Source organism: Agelaius phoeniceus, chromosome 27, assembly GCF_051311805.1.
Source record: "Agelaius phoeniceus isolate bAgePho1 chromosome 27, bAgePho1.hap1, whole genome shotgun sequence".
Taxonomy (NCBI): Eukaryota; Metazoa; Chordata; class Aves; order Passeriformes; family Icteridae; genus Agelaius; species Agelaius phoeniceus.
The window spans coordinates 2,880,726-2,900,037 of record NC_135291.1 but is presented as its reverse complement, the minus strand read 5'-3'; the positions used below and the strand labels follow the sequence as shown (position 1 = coordinate 2,900,037).

Sequence of the window (19,312 nt, the reverse complement as noted above, 5' to 3'; positions counted from 1 at the left end):
GTCCTTGTGCCCTGCAGCTGGAACCCTGATTCCTTGCCAGGGGCTGTTTGGGTGGGCTGTCCCCTGCCGAGGAGGGCAATGCCTCTGCCGGGTGCTTGTGGCCGAGCCCGTGCCCTGGGTGCTGGGGCCCCCTTGGGCCCTGGGGTTGATCCCTCAGGGGCTGTAGGAACTCTGCCCTGGCCTTTGCCTTCAGCTTGGCCTTTTGCTGCTCCCTTCTTGCATTCACCTGCTGGGCCTTTGTGCCGAAGTGCTGCAGGGCCTTCTTCTGCCCCTCCTGCAGCCCCCCTCAGTGCCTGTGGGTGTTTGTCTTGCTTTACAAGACAGGTGTCTGCTTGGGAAGGCAGAAAAAGCCTCTCTTGGAATGGAGAATGCAAACCCCCTCCCTCTTAAGTTTTACAATAGTGAAATCAAGGGTCTCTCAGGCAAAGCTATGGGAATAGGAATACCAGTTCTTTACTAGTGTGCATAATAAAGCAAACAAACAACCACAGCTCCGGCAGTGACAACAAACAGAGCCCGGAGCCAGTCCCGGCCTTTCGGCTGCAGCGCTTTCCCCTTGGGTGCAGTTCCGGGCACGGCCAGCAGGGGCGCTGGTGGCTCCCGCGGAGCAGGGCCGCGCATCCCTGCCATGGGAACCTCTCTTAAGGGAAATAGAGCAATCCCTTCATCTAACTCTTTCACTTTTTTACCTTCTATAGCCTTTCTCCCGTGTTTTGAGAAAGAATTTGGAGAGGGCTGCCTTTTAACTGAGCTCCTAGTGTTTAGATAAGGCGCTTCCTGTAGAGAGAGAGTTTTCCTGAACAGCTGGAGCTGTGATTATCAAGGGGATGTCACTCAGAGCAGGCTGGGGTCAGGGGAGGATATCCCGCCGAGGCTCGGTGGGAGTGTGGGCAGGGTCTGCTGCCGGAATCGGCAGAGGGGGATCTTCCCGTGGAGACCGAGCCGGAGCGTGGGCAGCCCCCACATGGCTTATGGCGGCTGATCCGGCAGCTCCCGGCAGAGAAAAGGCAGGTGGGAGACCCCGGCAGCAGCGGCGGCGGTGCCCAGCGCAGCTGGCACGGGCAGGGCAGCCGGGGATGGGATGGCTGGGACCCGCCCTCGGTGCGGTCGGCGCGGTGACCTCGGCCCACGCGGCAGGACAGAGCAACCCCCATCTTCCCCAGCATGGCCGGCAGAGCGGCCGCGGGCCGGGCAGTGGGAGCAGGGCACACAAATTCACCGCCAGCGCCGGGGCAGGTGGAGCTGCCCTGGGCAGTGAGCCCGCACCTGGGATGGAAACCGGGGCAGGCGGAGCTGAGGCGGGCAGCGAGCCGGGACCCGGGACAGGCGCCTCGGCCGCGAACGGAGGGGGCAAGAGCTGCAGAGGATCCCACTCTCTTTCTGACTTTTCCTCTTGTTCCCCTCCCTTTCATTTCCCCTTGTTCTCTTCCTGTTTTGTCTCGGGTGTTTCTCATGCTTTAAAGATTTTTATTCTCCTAAAATCTCCTGTCTAACCTATGGCATATTCTCTTTCTTCTAGATTAAACGGGTTTTTTTACAAATAAATCCAGAACCTAACAAATCTAAACTTCTGCTTGGATGCTTTGAAATGGTCGACGAGCTAACTCACGACCTCCTAATGTTGTTTTTCTCATCACCTTTTTATTTATCCTTTGGCAAATTAAGCATCTTTCAGTAACTTGCTTTGCTACTCCAAAAATCCCAGTGCACCCATAGTTCCTTAGAAAATGATCACACAAAGCTTGAGTACCCCAGTGGGTTTTCTGATGCATGTCTTCTAATATTTTCCTAGTAAGCACATTTTATTAAGTAATTGTCTTCCATCAAGAAGTTTCCATTTCCCTGATTTATCTTGTTCACTTCCTGTCTTGTTTAATTCTTTTTTCTCAGCTTCCCTAAACTTTGGAATTTCCAGTTTTTCCTCGTTTGGAGTTAATATTAACATAACTCACTCAGCTCCACTTTCTGCTACATCCTTGGCTTCGTCATCTGCCAAATTATTTCCTCTTATTTCTGGGGTCTTTCCCTTTTGGGGTTCCTTAATATGTACTATAGCTATCTCTTTTAGGTAATTTTAATGCCTCTAAAACCTCTGAAATAAGTTCCTCATGTACTAAACCTTTTCCTCTTGAATTAAGTAATCTTTTTCCTTTCCAAATTTTTAAAGGTATGTACTACGCTAAAGGCATACCTTCAATCAGTAGATATGGTTCCTTTATTTTGTGTTAAATATTCTAGTGCTCTTTTTCAAGTATATAATTCATGAGTTTGAGCTTACTAGTTTAAGGTTAATTTCCCTTTTTCCATAGTTTGCATGTTTTTCCCATCAACTACTACATACCCTGTACTTTCTCCTTTTGCAAGGAGTTGTATCTCTGTTAGCTAACATAACTGCCAAAGGCCTATTTTGGGGTATCTCTGCTAGTATGCTTGTATTCCCTCTTTTTTTTTTCTTTTTTTTTTCCCTGTAATCCAACTTACTGGTTTTCTGTCTCATTTTTCAAGATCTCATCTATTCATCTTCTGCCTCTGTTTTTCACTTTCACTAACAACCTAAATACCACTTTTCTTTCAACTACACACTAAAAAATAAAAAACCTTTTTCTCACACTACTTTCAGTGCAATCCACCTCCCTCCAAGGAGATATAGTGAGGTTTAAAATACACAATCTACCTTACATATACTTTCATTTGTCTACATTCACTTGCTTCTATTTCTCATTCACTTCCACACATTCTTTCACACGCTCAGGACACAAAGTGGATCCCTGTTGAGAGAGAATCGCGGCTCCCTGTGGCCCCCTCCCCTTGGCGTTGGCCTCTGGGTCTCAGTATCTCCCGGCCTCCTGGGAGGGCCCTGCCTCTGCTGCCTCCGGTGCCCGTTCACCTGTGAGGCTGATTTGTGTCACTCACACTCTTCAGCTACGGCCCCCTCACAGGCCCGGGGGGACAATGGCCCGTTTGCAGTCACACACATGCTCTGCCACAGCCCCCACCCACCCAAGGGACAATGGCTTATTTGTGGGTCACACACACCTCTTTCCACAGCCCCCCCTTCCCACCTGCCCGGGAAGCTGAGGCTGATTTTGTGTGTGACTCACTCTCACACACAAACAAGACAACAATAAGGTACCTTTTACATTCACATCGCCTATTACAAGTTTAGGTGTTTCTGGTCAGTCCCGGTGCTCTTGGATATCCCTCAACCCAGCTGTGTTGGCCAACCCCAGGTGCTCTTGGGTGTAGGAGCGTGAGGGGGTAGGACGGTCGGGACGGACGGAGACGAGAGATCTCTGCAGCCAGGCCCTGGAACTTGCGGTTTATTGCAAAGGGCCCGGGTGCAGGGCCCTGCTTGGAGCTGCCAGGCACAGCTGGAGCAGGCCCGAGAGAAGAGAGGGGTAGAGAGGATGAGAGGGTGAGAGAGTAAAACGTAAGAGAGCAAAAGCGTAAGAGAGTAAGGTTCCCATTAGAACACAATAAATCTTGTTTTGTGTCGAATGTTCTATTTCTCAACAGCTAATCTAGTACAAGATGCACCTCCTATAGCATTTACATACAGCCTATAAGAATCATTACATTACCACACTGTGTTACATTTTAAACCGTAAAAACTCCTCTTTGGACCCCTTCTGCCAAGCTGGCAGGATCTGCTCTGACCCTCGGATCTGTCTGCAAGCAGAGGGAATTGTTTCATTAAAAGGGGATTACCTTCAGTTGGGCCACACCATTGTTTTCCAGTTGTTCACTAACTGAGGTATCTCAAAGCTTGCTTTGATTTCAATCTTGCTTATAGTTTCTATATTGTCAAAATCTTTTGCCAGACAATCATATTTATAAGGCTTTCCTGTTTCATCTTCCCCAACACTTGGGCATTTTTTTATTTCTCAATCCACCTGTGTTGTCCAATCCCAGATGCTCTTGAGCATATTCTCATTCCGGCAGAATTTTGCTTAACCCTGAATGCTCTTGGAATATTAATTCCTCAACCCAGAAGGTTCTTGCGGAATATTAATTCCGCAACTCAGCAGATTCTGGATGATCTTGGGCACTCTTATCCCTCAACCCAGCAGGTTTTTAGGAGCCCCTTTTGTCCCATTTGCTAGTGGATTGGGCTAGGAAACTCCTCTGCTCCCGTCCTCCGAGGGGTCCAGCCCCTCTCTGAGACCCAGTCCCAGTTACCCCGGGGGATTCTCTCACTCCTTTTAACATTCACTTTGTCTCTTTACTGGCCACTTACCGCGGAAAGTCAGAAACGCAGCATGGGAGACTCCAGCACTCACTTGGCAGGTCTGGCACAACCAGCCCGCCTCTCATTCACTCACATTCATCCCCCCTGAGAAATACTTACCAATCCCTTTTCCTTCCCATGTTCTTCGTGCACATTACTACTCTTAGAGGGCCAATTGCCATGGTTGTAGGGAGCCTTTTTCCCTTGTCTTTGTTTTATTGTCTCCTTTTGTCCACCATAACCTGCGTCTGTCGGTCACCCCAGGGCAAACAGAGCGAGGCTGCTGAAGAGGGCAGGGGGCACCTTCCCCACTCTGACTCTCCTGAAGCACCGGCAGTGAGGTGTTGGTAACCATCCTCTGCTACCATAATTGTGAAAAACGCCAATCACTTGTTTTTAAACTTTTTAAAGTTTAATAGTAATAAAATGGTTATAAAAATAGTAATACAATTAGAGTAATAAAAATTTGGACAATTAGGATTTAGGACAATACAAGACAATGGAAACAAAGAGTTACAAACGGCTCGGGTACCTTTTCCTGGGCAAAGTAAGCCCAAAAAAGGACACATGTTAATAGAGGATTAACTGTGAAAAACCATAGCCCATTGCATATTTGTACATCTCATATGTGATACATAAATTCCATTCCAACACAGGATTCTGTCTGGTCAGTGTCAGCTTCTTCCTCTTCATCCTGATGGCATCTTTAGGGCTGAGCAAGGCAGGAACAAGTTCATTTCTTCTGATAATTGAGCAATAAAATATTCTTCTCTGAAAGATTTAGGTGTCCTGTGGCTGCTATCTGGTGTGAGTCCTCATTCCTTTTTTAAAAAACTATCCCACATACATAGTTTCTATTTTAACATTATGTTATAACCTAAAACTACATTTAACACACTACTTAAAAAGATTGTTACAGCATAACTTCCTAACATAACATGTATAATACTCATTTTAATGTTTGTGAAAAGCCAATCATAGACATTTTTCACACGGGCTCTGTCAGCAGCAGTGGAAAGAGCAGCCTAAGAGCAGCGGCTCCAATTGCCTTCCTCCAAAAACCTGAGAGAGGGACAAAAAACTGAGAGAGGGCCAGCAACTGCGCCCAGCCCCTACCCCCAGCCTGAATCCTCCGGCATCTCTGCACCCTTGCCCCGTCCCCCCCCTCCCCCGCTCCTGGGAAAACTCCCAAAACAACAGAGGTCCCAAGCACCCAGCAATCAGCTCTCATCAGCAACTCAACCCTAACCCTAACCTTCTGACAGCTGCTAAGTTTTCTGCAAAATCATTCATTTCTCCAAGGACCCAAACCAAATCCTTAGAAGAAAATCTGGATCCTTCCATGTACAATCTGTATTTCCCAGGTGTTCCTTGCTCTCGTCCCTGTGCTCAGGGTGCCCTCCCCAGCCCGTATCCCAGAGCCGGTCCCTGTCCTGCCGCAGTGTCCAAAGGCGCCCCCCGGCGGGCAGGGCCGGCAGCTCCACGGGGCCGGGCAGCGGCCGGGGCGTCCCGCAGCCTCCTGGGGGCCGGGGGCCACTGCCGGCCCTGCCCGGGGCTGGTGGGGTCAGGCAGCGCCCGGCGCTGAGCCCCGGCTGCCCCACAGCCCCGGCCCGGCCCCGCAGCTCCCCCCAGGCCCCCAGCCCGTGCTCCCGGTCCCGCACCTCTGCGCCCGGTGCTGCCGCTGCCCCCCACAGAGAAACCCCCTGAAACCCTGACCTCCTTGTTTTCCTCTCCTGGAAACCGGGGATACAAATGATCAGCTGGCAACTGTTGAGGATAAGACCCTGCTGAAAAACATCCCAGTCCTCAGTATTTTTCTCTTCCTCTGCTTTTCCATCATCCTTTTCCTTCCCACAAAGATTCCTCCTGCGGCTTTTTGCCTTAACCATATTGCTGCACACTCCCCCTCACCCAGTCCCTTTGCAGCACACCAACACCATCCATGCCCTGTTCTCCAAATGCGAGGGGAATCTGGGGAGGTGGGAGTGGGGCAGCGCCAAGGCCGGGCCCCCCCGCGCTGTCCTGGCGGGAGCGGCTGCAGTGGGGACCGAGTGCGGGCGGGAGCGGCCGAGAGCCCAGCGCTGCCCCAGCCCGACCTGCCCCAGCTCCATCCCTGCCCCTGCCGTGGGATGCTGTGGGTCTGGGGGCAAGAGGGAGCCGGCAGCGGGTGCTGGGCCTGGGGCAGGAGGAGAAGGGAAGGAGAAGCAGGGTTGAGGAACAAAAGGGTCAAACGATGCACGTGGGAGGAGAAGGTGGGATTGTGCAGGAGAAGGAGGAATAGCAGGAGGAAGAGGAGTGTGAGGAAGAGTGGGGACACCGGAGGAGGAACAGGAAGATGAAGCAGCACAAGGTTCCACCTCTCCCTGTATCTGCAGCCTCTGACCCCAGCCCCAGGAGCGTTGCCCCCCCCACATGCAGCAGGTGACCGGGGATTGGGATCCACAATTTTCCCGGGGGTGAATCTTGGTATTTCTGAGCTTTCTTGGGCTAATTGTTGGTGCTTTGTTTTTTTGTGGGGGCTGAATCTTTATATTTGGAGGGGGCTTTTGCTGAATCTTGATGTTTTGGAAGTTATTGATCTGTGTCTTGATGTTTGGAGGACTTTTGTGCTGAATTGTGGTGTTTTGGGGGTTCTCAGAGACACAAGATGCCCAATGACCTAATGAGATGAACTTGGGCAAGGAGGAACTCCCAGTCCAAGGCACTCTCATCTTGTTTTTTTCTCCAAACCAGGATTTTTCATTCCTAGGGCGTGTCTGGATGGAGGAGGAGGAAAAGCCCTGGAGATTCCGCACGAGGAGGGGCTGCAAACCCAGCCCAGGGAGCTGCAGGGAGGAAAGAGCCCCCCCTGAGCCAGGAAGGCGGCCAGAGATCCAGCCAGAGCTCAGAGCTGGTGGAGAAGCCTCATGGCAGGGAGAAGCCCCACAAGTGCTTGGAATGTGGGAAGGGTTTTAGTCGGAGCTTAGATCTGATCCAGCACCAGGTGATCCACACTGGGGAGCAGCCCTATGAGTGTGAGGAATGTGGGAAGCGTTTCAGCTGGAGCTCCAGCCTCAGGCAGCACCAGGTGATCCACACTGGGGAAAGGCCCTTTGAGTGTGAGGAGTGTGGGAAGAGCTTCAGCCACAACTCTGTCCTGATCCAACACCAGAGGATCCACACTGGGGAAAAGCCCTTTGAGTGTGGGGAATGTGGGAAGAGCTTCAGGCAGAGGGGCCAGCTGATGCAACACAAGATGATCCACACTGGAGACCGGCCTTATGAATGTGGGGAATGTGGGATGAGCTTCTGCCAGAAGGGGAGCCTGATGCAACACCACAGGATCCACACTGGGGGAAAGCCCTGTGAGTGTGTGGAATGTGGGAAGAGCTTTAGATACAGCTCTGGCCTGAGGAAACATGAGAGGATCCACACTGGGGAACAACCCCATGAGTGTGGGGAGTGTGGGAGGAGCTTCAGCATCAAGTGCCAGCTGACGGAACACCAGAAGATCCACACTGGGGAAAAGCCCTACAAGTGTGGGGAATGTGGGAGGAGCTTCAGAGGAAGCTCAGCATTGATTCGGCCCCAGGTCATCCACACGGGGGAACGGCCCTACACCTGCTTGGAATGTGGGAAGAGCTATGGGTGGCACTTTGACCTGAGAAAACACCAGGGCACCCACACTGGGGAGAGGCCCTACAAGTGTCCCCAATGTGGGAAGAGGTTTCACAGGAGCTCCGATCTTCTCAAACATGAGTGGAGTCACACCGAGGAGAGGCCCTTCCGCTGCCCCAACTGTGGGAAGGGCTTCAAGCAAAACTCCACCCTCACCCTGCACCGGCGCATCCACACCGGGGAGAGGCCCTACGAGTATGGGGAGTGTGAGATGAGATTCTCATTGAGCTCAACTTTCACCCAACACCAACGGAGGCGCCACTAAGGGAAGCCCTGTGAGTGCCCCGAGTGTGGGAAGAGCTTTGTGCACTGCTCCAGCTCCATCCCCCATGAGAGGATCCACATGGGATTGTCCCCAGTGACCCCCATTGGGCAGAGCCCTGATGATCCGTGGTCCTGGTGATCCAAGTTGGAAGGCATCTGGCTGGGGGGCTCCACATCTTCCTGGTTCTCTGAGGATACCTAGATAAACCCAGAGGCAGGAACCTCCATCAGGACGCAGGCCTACAATGGGAATTCCTTGGGAAGAGCAGATTTGTTGAATTTCAATCCCATAAAATCTTTTGCATTCAATCCTATCTTCTGGTGACATCAAGGAGTACTGAATGGTCCCTGAGGTATATTCTGGGTTGACTATTTGGTGCTTGTATCCCCAGTCTGTTCTGTTTATGCTGAATAATAAGTTTTACACCTTCAAGACCTGTCCTGAGAGTGAAGGGGTAGAGAAGCAGCATGCAGTTTGTTTTCAGAAACTGCACTTGCTCCTCCACATTCCTGCTCTGGGACTGTGTTGTCTGCGGATGGACAGACAGCGGGACAGAGCTCTCCTTTGCTTTTAGTTAGTTTTAGCTAGCTGAACCAAACAAGTTCCTGAACTGTGGTGTTTATTTCCCTTTTCTTTGGACCTGTTTAAACCTGCTCTGGCCTGAACACCAGAAGAGCACGGGCAGCTCACACCTGTGGCCCACCGGGCTGGGCCTGGGCTGTGGCATTTCCAGCACCAGAGGGACTGATAAGGGACTGAGTGAGCTGAGCTACAGCCCACAGAGGGACTTGGTGAGTTTGTCTCTCTTTTAGAGCAGCAAGAGGTTTTACTGTTTTGTTATCTTTATTGAAAGATAAAAATATCCATTCCAGAATATGCAGTTGATCTTCCCAGTTATCACTTCATTGACACGGTATTCCACACGGTATTTCATGGTCCTTCAAAATAAACACTTGAACACCAACATAGGTTACTAATCTGTTAACAAATGTGTGTGGTAAGGCTAATTCAATTTCTTCTAGGGTCTTTGCCGCTGGGGTCAGTTGCCTCTCATCAGTAGAGGAGGTGGTGCCTGAGAGCAAATCATGCAATAGTTGCATCTGATGATTAGTTATGCCTAAATATGATCTAATCCAACCTATTAAACCAACCAATTTCTGTCCATCAGTAGCAGTTTTAACATCAATGTCTAACTTCACAGGTTGAGGCATAACTTGAGTGTTAGTCACTAACATACCAGTATTTCCAAGGCATGTGTTCCTGCACTTTCTCTGGGGCAATGATCAGACCAAAAGCTTTCAAATTTGTTACAGCACATTGTTTAAGAGCTGATAACTGTTGTTTGTTATCAGATGCCAACAAGATATCATCCATGTAATGATAACAGTAGCAGTTATTAAATTGCTCCTGCACTTTTGACAAGACCTGTGCCACAAACCATTAACAAATAGTTGGCAAATTTTTCATGTCTTGGGGAAGTACCCTCCATTGATATCTTTTATTGGGTTCAGGGTTCAGCATGATTATGGAAGGCACAGTAAAAGCACATTTTTCTTTGTCTTGCTCAGCCAATGGAATAGTGAAGAAACAATCTTTCAGATCAATGACAACTATTTGCCATTCCTGTGGAATCATTGTAGGTGTAGGAAGGCCTGGTTGTAAAGCTCCCATTGTTGCCATTACAGCATTTATCTGCCGTAAATCATGTAAAAGTCTCCATTTTCCCGATTTCTTTTTTATTACAAAAACAGGGGTATTCCAGGAATATTTCAATATTTCCTGCTTGAAATTGTTCTGTGACGAATTCTTGCAGGGCAGTAAGCTTTTCAGTAGTAAGGGGCCAGTGGCCAGCCCAGGCAGGTTTATCTGTCAAGCATATCAAGGCTACAACTGGACATTCATTGCCCTGCATCACAGTGGCCCCTATTAAAAATACGTATTTTGACACCCCATTGAGATAAACAATGTCATCCCCACAAACTTTGAGGAGCATCGGCAACATAGGGTCTGATGTTAGCTTGTTGGCCATCAGGATGTTTCACATTAATTACAATGGCTGACAAACCACCTGTTGTAGCACCACCCAACCCCAGAAGTCCAAAACTTGCATGAGTGAGAGGCCACGACTGAGGCCAGCAAAGTCACGAGAGTATTGTGACATCTGCTCCAGTGTCAATCAAGGCTGTTACTGATATGGTTCCTGGATGACATCCACTGGCAGTGAGGATGCATGTCTTTTCTGAATGGTTCTCCGTAACTTTCTCAGCCCAGAACACTTGAGGTATCCCTGTTGATCCACAACTTCCTGTGCCACGACTTCAGTCCACTGTATTCAGAACAGAACTCACAATAGGTACGAGTTGAGCAATGCAAGTTCCTTTCTGAATAGTGACAGGAGGGTCATCAGTGGGTACCATAGCATGAATCTGTCCTAAATAATCAGCATCAAAAGGTCCTAGATGCACATGAATACCTCTAAGTGTAGTTCTTGATCTTCCCATCAAAAACGCACTCAATCCCTGTCCTATTCGACCATAGGCATCGAGGGGCACTTTGCACATTTCTTTTGTCAGAATGGTTACTGTGTCAGTGGTGGGTATATCAATCCCTGCAGACCCACTTGTTGCCCCTTAGTATTGTTCACAAATGTTTAGCTTTGCAGTGCTGGGGAGGCCCATATTTGCTGCTGTGGTTCTTGGGGTATTTGTTTTCCCACATGCCCATTCGCGCTCTTCTTCCTGTTTCCCTGCAACAGCTGACCATTTGCATGATATTTACTCCTGCATTGTTTAGCATAGTGCCCAAATTTAGCAGAATGGTTGCACATAACGTTGCTGCTTGCATTTGATTTAGATGTTATTTTCTGGGTATTACACTGTGCCATTACTTGCCCTTGCTGTCCACAATTATAGCATTTTGATGAAGGTCTTAGAACTGCAGCAAGAGCTGCTATTTTATGGTCTACTGAACCAACTTTTGAGCAAGCAGTCATCATTTGAGGCAATGTGGGTTCCCCAGGTAAAGTGTCAATAATCTTTCTGCAGCCTGAGTTTGCATTTTCTTTAGCCAAATGTATACAGAATTTGTGTCGCAAAGATTCATCATCTACCTGTTTTTCAATGGCTGCAGCAAGCTCTTCCACAAATTGCAAAAATGCTTCTCTCATCCCTTGTTGTATAGTATCATATCTCTGTTTAGGAGCTGCCATTTCCATTGATTTAATTAAAGCACTCGTGCCAATTTGCTGAGCTTGTGCCAAAATTGAAGGATCCCACCTTGCCTGTGAATCTGGGTTAGCAAAAGGCCCAGTGCCCAGTAGGGCATCAACACCCACAGCATGATGAGGGTCGTGTTGAGGCAACTGCATATTTGTTACAGCTGTCTGCTCAGCCACTTGCCTCCAAGTTTCTTGAAATACACTGTATTGTACTGGCTGGAATGAAATAGTAGCAATATGCATGATGTCATAAGGTGCAAGCATATCTGCATTAATTACACATATTAATTGCATTACCTCTGAGGAATTAATGCCATACTGAGCCACTTTGGATTGGAGATCTTGCACAATCTTCCAGGCAAAGACGTGATGACTGTCATCCTGCCCTCTTCCAGGAGCTGCTTTAAAACCTGGAAAAGCCATAGGGTTATCACAGGCAACATTTGCATTAGCACTGTTCTCCTGAGGTACTCTTGGAGCACCTAATCTTTCTATCATGTCCCAATTCTTTTCTTCAGCTGCTTTCTTCCTAACAAATTCCCAAAACTCCTGAGTGTCCAGGTTTAGAGCAAATTTGGGAGAGAATCCCCCAAAGGAGCTCCGGTAGGAAAGCAGATCCAATCTGCTCTTCTCCCCACAACTGGTCTGGGAGAAAATACCTCCTTGGAGAAAGGTGGAAAAAACCTGTCTATTAAACAACAAAACCTTAACAATATCAAACAATAAAATCTCTTGCCACTCCAAAAGAAATGACAAACTGAGAAAGTCCCTCCCCGGGTTGCGGCTCAGCTCACTCTGTCTCTGATCAGTCCCTCCGGTGCTGGAAATGTTGCAGGCCAGGCCCGGCCTGGTGGGCCACAGATGCAGCTGCCCGTGCTCCCCTGGGTGTTCAGTCCAGAGCGGGTTTCAAGAGCTCCAAGGAAAAGGGCAAAAAACAAAAGTCCCCACAGTAGGGAACTTCTTTGCCTCAGCTAGCTAAAACTAACTAAAAGCAAAAGAGAGCTCTGTCCCACTGTCTGTCCATCCACAGACAACAACAGTCCAGGGGCAGAAATGTGGAGGAGTGAGTACGGTGTCTGAAAAAAACCTGCTGCTTCTTCTCTCCCGCTGCTTCACTCTCTGGAACACTCTTAAAGGTGCAAAACTTATTATTCAACATAATATAAGGTGCAAAACCTATTATTCAACATAACATAATTGGGGATAAAAGCATCATATAGTCAACCCAGGACACTGAGGCTCTCAAGGAAGCCCAGTTACTTGACATGGGGGCAAAGTCCATGGGGCAGTAGGGCTACAGCTATTAGAAGGTGAACTGTCAACAGTTCCCTGCCCCAACTCCGATGTTACTGCGGGCGACTCATCACTTGATTCGCTGTCGCTGTCACTGTCAGGTAATGGAGGACACGACCTTGGAGATTGTTCATGCAGCTCAGAGGGGAGCAAAGGGGCAGATGGCTGGGCTAGAGCAGAGGGAAGCAGGGGGGCAGATGGCTGGGTTTCTCTCTCTGCTAAAGACATTTCAGCTACCTGGTGCAGTGGTGTGGTGTATACAGGCACCATTGCGAGCTGCTGCGCAGCTGTGACATAAAGAGGTTTAGGAGTCTGAGAAGGAGATACTATGGCAGTTTTCCCAGAAGCTTTGGCAGCTTTCCCAGAAGCTTTGGCATCCAGCCCAGAAGCTCTGGCAGCTTTCCTGGAAGCTTTGGTAGCCTGCCTGGTAACTTGCATGGCACCTGCACCTTCTTCAAGGATAGATTCACCAAGTTCCCCATCAGAGGCCCCCTCTGCCTCATCCCCTTCATCAGTTTCTGTTATCAACCCCGATTCTTCATCCACATCCTGCTCTGTTTGTTCTCGCTCGGTTTTCCATTCCTTTAATGCCTCAAAAAGCAATCCCCAGGTAACAGCTAGATCAACAACAGTTTTATCTCCCACTCAGATGACTTCCTACAGTCTGTCCCCGACTTTTTCCCATGCTTTCACACTAAATGCTGTGTCGGGATCAGTGCCAAAATCCTGTGATTTAGCCCACAGCAATATACTACGAAGGGCATAGTCGGAAGTATTAATTCCCTTATGTCTTAACAAAACTTTCCATGTAGCCAAAACAGTCTCTTCTTCATTAGATAAATTATTTCCCATTATTACTAGTTGGTGGCTCACCTACTTCCAGGTGTCTTGATAGGAGAAAATCAGGTCTGGGCTTCCCTGTGGCTTCCACCCGCCATTCTCAGCTGCACCAACGCCGCCTCCCCCACTACGTCCCAGTGAGTCATGGCTGCCAGTCTCTAGGAGCCCGTATGGGTCCAGATCAAGTATGTTCTTAAGGGTGTTGAATCACATCAGGGTCACCAGATGTCGCTTTCAAGGCAGTCATGACACAAGGCAGAGAGCACAAGCAGTCTCAGATGGCAACTCTTTATTATCGAATATGGCTGACCTTTTATACACTTTCTAATTGTTTATATTTCTTCTACCCTAACCATTGGCCACCATAAATCAACATAACATCATTGGTAATAAGTTACAGTGACTTCAACTGACTTTCTAAAAATACTTCATCCAGCTGCAAAGTTCTCATCTTTCTTCAATTCCTTACTTTTCTTGGTCTCCTTAGTTACAGCCTTGGAGAGAATCCTTATCAACTTCTTGCTTCTTACCTTTCTTCTCACTCCTTTAGCTAACAGGCCCGCTGTTGGCCCCTTCCACACAAAGGCATTTGCTATACCAGCCCCCACAGTAAGGTTCATTAGTAACGGTTGCCCTATGCTGAAGGCAGACAGGTGGTTACATGCCTCTATCATTTACAGCAGGGTGGGCTCCTCCTTAGACAAGGACTTCAGAAGTTTTTTACAATTCTCATTAGCATTTTCAGCAGCTAATTTTGAAAGCAACACCTGTCTGGCAATGTCATTCTCAATTTGTCTTTTAAGAGCTTGTTTCAAGCAGCCATTGAATTGCATATAAGGCTCCGCCAGTCCTTGCTTTACATAAGTAAATACTTTTTGGGTGGCTCACAGCATCAGGAACCTTTAAAAATGTGCTATGCACAGCTTCAGTAATACCCTCAAGGGCCTCACTAGGAATGTGGGTTTGCCCAACAGGGTCTGAGTGGCTTCCTTCTCCGGCCAGGTGGTCAGTCATGAGGGCTGCAATATTCAGGTTTGCATGTCCCACAAATTTCACAAACAAAGCTTCAAACCCCTTTTTCCACTGAGTGTCTGTGGAGGCCGGTGGGCCTACAGAACAAAGGCCATTATAGGCCTTTGGACAGACAGACAGACCCCAAGTTGGAGAAATCTCCCCTGTTCAGGGCAATTGAGCAGACCCTCTTCCAGGATGCTTTGTTGTATATGCAAATGTACCCAGTTCTACCTCCCTGGTTGGACTGTTGGCCTCTCCCTCCCTTTTTCCTTATATTTATGTCCTTGAATGTTCTCCCTTCCCTGCTTATCCATTGGCCCCATATTGCCTCAGTGTCCCACCCTCTTTACCCTATTGGCTGCCACCCCTCATCTCCCCTCTGTACTGCCCTGAGCCCTCAGCCCATTGGCCCTGATGCTCTGTTCCGCCCCCCCATGTCCCCTGTATTTAAACCCAGACCTTCCACTGTTCTTTTTGTCTTTGTCCCTGAACCCCTTTGTGCGTGGCTGGAATAAACCTCCTTCTCTGGAATCCGTACAAAGACCCTTCCCATTTCTTTGTCGTTGGTGATTCTACAAGAGAAGTGTGTGCTGCAGTGATTGTGTGTGTGTGTGTGTGTGTGTGTGTGTGTGTGCCTGTGCCACCGAGCGGCTTCATTACTGGAGACACTTCTGGAAGGTCACGGCTCCGCTGCCTCTCTCTCCACCACCAACGGGCTTGTGGCTTGTGACAGCTGGCAGCCTGAACAGGGACCTGTTCGGAGCATTCCTGGAGGTGTCTTCAGTAGCTTTTTGGCTACTGAAGTTAAGCCATGTTCAGAGCAGCCAATTCCCAGAGGAGACTCCTAAGTTTTATTGGGGGAATCGCACAGGTGACCGGCGACCTTCTTGAGGCGAGAAGATCGGTTGAAGCTGACGGACAACCTGGAGAGGTTTTGTTGACCCACTGTCATGTGAGTACTATATTTGGGGGTCACCCTTTTTTGTCTTTCCTTTGCCTTCTTTTCCTCTTGGATGTTGGGAGAAAGTGTGGGGATGGGAGCCAAACTGACCCACCCACAGAGGGAAGTTTATACCCAAGTTAAAGGAATCCTTGTTGGGGAAAATTTTCATTTTTCAAAGGGAGATTTAAAATGTTTTCTTCATTGGTTGTTCAAGTATTTTCCTGATGTTATGAGGGAATTCATTCTAATGAGTTCTGGGACCATATAGGGAAAAGATTCTATGTTCTTTGAGTTAAAGGGGATCTTTCAGTGGGGAAATTTTATCCTTTGGCCTTATTGCTAAGTCTGTAGAAAATGTTGGGAAACATTCGGGACCCCAGTTTAACACCCCTTCTCCCCGTTCCTCCCCTCGCATCCCTAAACTCTCTTCCCTGCCTCAGGGAGGATTGGGAGATGGATCCTGCCAGCAGGCACAGGGTTGCTACCGTCACCCTGACATCTCCCAGTGTCCTCTGTCCCCTCTCCAGGGCAGCACTGGCCATGCTGCCTTGGACTCTCTCCTAACCCTCTTACCAATGCCCACATACCCAGTTCTACTACCCCCAGCTGTTCTCCCAGATGGTGCCAGGAATGTGGCCAGCCCCGCCATCTTGTCTTCTCCCTCTCCAAGTTTTTCTGCCCTTTCTCCACAAAATGGTGCTGATCCCACAAAGGCAATGGCCATTTTGTCACCTCCCTGTTCTGCCAAAAATGACACCTCTGACCCTCCTCCCACTTTCTCTATTCCTGTAATCGCGCCCTGCCCCTCCCTTCTGTGTCAGGAAGTGTGTCCATGTTGGGACTTCCCCTCTCTATCGGGAATCCCCTCCCCATTGTGCACCCCATCCCTACCCCTTCCTCTCTTGACTCCTCCTGATGGTCCCTCCCATTCCCATTCCCACAACATTGGAGCCAGAAGTGGTGATGACAGCAACCAGAAGGAGCCCATATTGGCTTCCACAGCTGCCCACAAACAGGCAGATTCTGGCTGCCCCAAGAGGCCCCATGCAGTCATCAAGTGCCCTCCATCCTCCTCGGAGGATGAGAGTAGGGATTCTGCAGACTTGGATTCCAGTCCTGAGTCTGAGGATCACTGGGCCAAGCTGCAGAGGGAAGCCACTGGGAGGGCTCAGAGCTCACCAAAAAGATTGTGGGCTTGCCAAGTATATGTAAACACAGCAGAAGGGTGACTGCAATCAATTCCTGGGAGCCGATCCCCTATGGGGAATTGAAGGAGCTCTGCAAAGTGGCTAAGGAATATGGTTGGGGGTTGCATTTCTTAAAAATTTCTGGAAGCCACCTTCTCTGATCGTGTCTTGGTCGTGCATGAAAATAAAAATATCATGAATTGCCTACTCTCCCCGTGTCACAATCCATCCTTACGAACGGGTTTTGTGATTGTTCGTGGATTTGATCTCAGGGTGCAAAAAACCGACACGGCACAGGGGGGTTTGCAGTGATAATCAAAACAAATGCACCTTTATTGAATAACCAAATGCATTGGGGAGGAATTGGGGAAAAAAGGGAAAAATAAGGAAAAGAGGGAGGAAGAGAAAGGAAGGTATATAGCTACCAAACATAGAACAGCCAAGTCCTTTGATGTCCAGCCGATGGAGTTCACCAGGTCACGTCTGGGGAGATCTTGAAATCTCTCGCTAACTCAGAGGTTTTTATTATGATAACTCTATTGAAAATTGTGAGGGAGGGGGGGAAACAGATACAATAATGTAACAGGTAGTCCATGTTCTCAGCAGTAAACGAGAGCCATTGTGTTCTTGGTCCAGCGGTCACAACCTGCAGGCAAACATCTGGCTTTGGTCAGCTTGCCTCCCCCACACACCTGCCCCGGGCTGGGGGTTTCAGTCCCAGTCCTTGGAAGGAGCAGAGGGGCCTTTTCACATGGGGGTTTCATGTCTCGGTCTTTGATGGAGAGGCTCCTTACATCTCAGTCTGTCTCTCACGGTGGTTGTAAAACAGGTGAGGGTCTTCTGTGGGGGGACCACCCAAGACTCAGAAGAAGTCCAGCCAGGCTGAGAGGTGGGACAGCTCCCAAGGCTATTGCTGCAAAAAGGCAAGATGCCCCCTTCTTCTTTCATTGGGCTCAGGGCAGCATACAGCAAACAACACCTGTGAACAATAGCTTAGCACTGTGCTCAGGTCTCGGAGCCGTTGGCACGTAACTTTCTCCAACAGGGCCAGAAACTTCAGACAAGGGTCTTTTCTTCTGTGGTCCCCAATGACGATCGTGAGGCAGATGAGAGAAACTTTGGACAGAGTCTCACACCCCGGTCGAGTACATGCTGTGGGAGAGGCAGTAAAAAAGGCATCTCAAATCACTGGCGGACACATATTCAAAAGATGCCAACAAACCAAATTTAACCCTTGAACAAATGGCAGGAGAAGGTGACTTCCAGAAGCCACAAGACCAAGCAAAGGACTTACAAGAAGCTGCACTCAGTGGCATCACCACTGCTGCAAAGACATCCCTGCTCCTCACTCTCGACGACACCCTACATACACAGAGCTTCACTAACATTAAACAAGGGCAAGTGAAATTTTCATGAAATTTGTAGACAGACTTAAAGTTGCACTTGAGTGACAAATAGAAGGCCCAGAGGCCAAGAAGGAAGTGCTAAATAAAATGGCCTTGGCAAAGGCAAACAATGAGTGCAAAACAATATTAAGACCCAGAACCTACAATCAACCAGATGGATGAGGCCTGCACCAAATTATCTTCCACTGAACACACCATGGAAAGGGCAATCTCTAAGGGAGGTCATAGGTAATGTATTCATGGACCAAATGAAATACATATTATAGTGGAAGTACAAACTGTTGGGCCAAGTGACGAAATCACAGTCACTTTCTGCTGCACAAAACCACCACACTTCCTGCACAGAGAGACTGTGATCGCCCAAGCCTTTTTATTGCCATTAAGCATAGACAATATCCCAGAGCACCCAATGGCATTCTGGGTTGAAATCATGGGCCAAGACAAGCCCCTTATAAAGTGCAGTCATTTGAATAAAGGTAATGACATCCACCTACAAGGGATGGTGGACACAGGGGCCAATGTTACTATCATTACACAACCTCAATGGCCCCTGAACCCGGAGCTGACTCCTGTCACTGGAGTCACCTCAGTGATTGGAGGAGCCGCCATCTCCATGAGGAGCGAGCGTATTATCACAACAGAGGGACTGGAGGGCCAAACTGCCACCATCAGGCCATTTGTAGTCAGGGCACTCACCACCCTGTGGGCCAGGGACCTGTTGTCCCAGTGGGGAGCTTGACTTGATATTCCACCTCCGTCCCGGGATTTCTATTTGGGGCCACTGCAGAGTGCACCACCCCACAATCACCTGGAAGACTGACACCCCACCGTGGGTGGATCAGTGGCCCCTCTCAACAGAGAAATTACATACCCTCGAGCTTCTAGTGGAGGAGCAGCTCTCCAAGGGCCACATTGTACCTTCCAACAGCCCTTGGAACTCCCCTGTCTTTGTTCTCAAAAAACCTGGCAAGGACAGGTGGACACTCCTCCATGACCTTTGTAAAATTAACAAGGTCATTGAGGACATGGGTCCCTTGCAGCCTTCCTTCTCCGTCCTTGCTTCCTTGTGACTCGAGACTGGTGGTCGTTGATATCAAAGACTGCTTTTTCAACATCCCCCTCCATCCTCAAGATGCTCCCAGATTCACCTTTTCCATCCCCTCCCTGAACAGACAGGCACCTCTGAAGCGGTACCACCAGTGAGTCCTCCCCCAAAGTGAGAAAAACTCCCCTATATATGCCAGTGGTACATGGCCCTTGTC

At 49.0% G+C, this 19,312-nt stretch overlaps 1 pseudogene; it reads left to right on the top strand.

The window, feature by feature from the left end:
• Window positions 1-19,312, top strand: part of LOC129132018 (uncharacterized) — a 234,639-nt pseudogene that overhangs the window by 157,216 nt on the left and 58,111 nt on the right.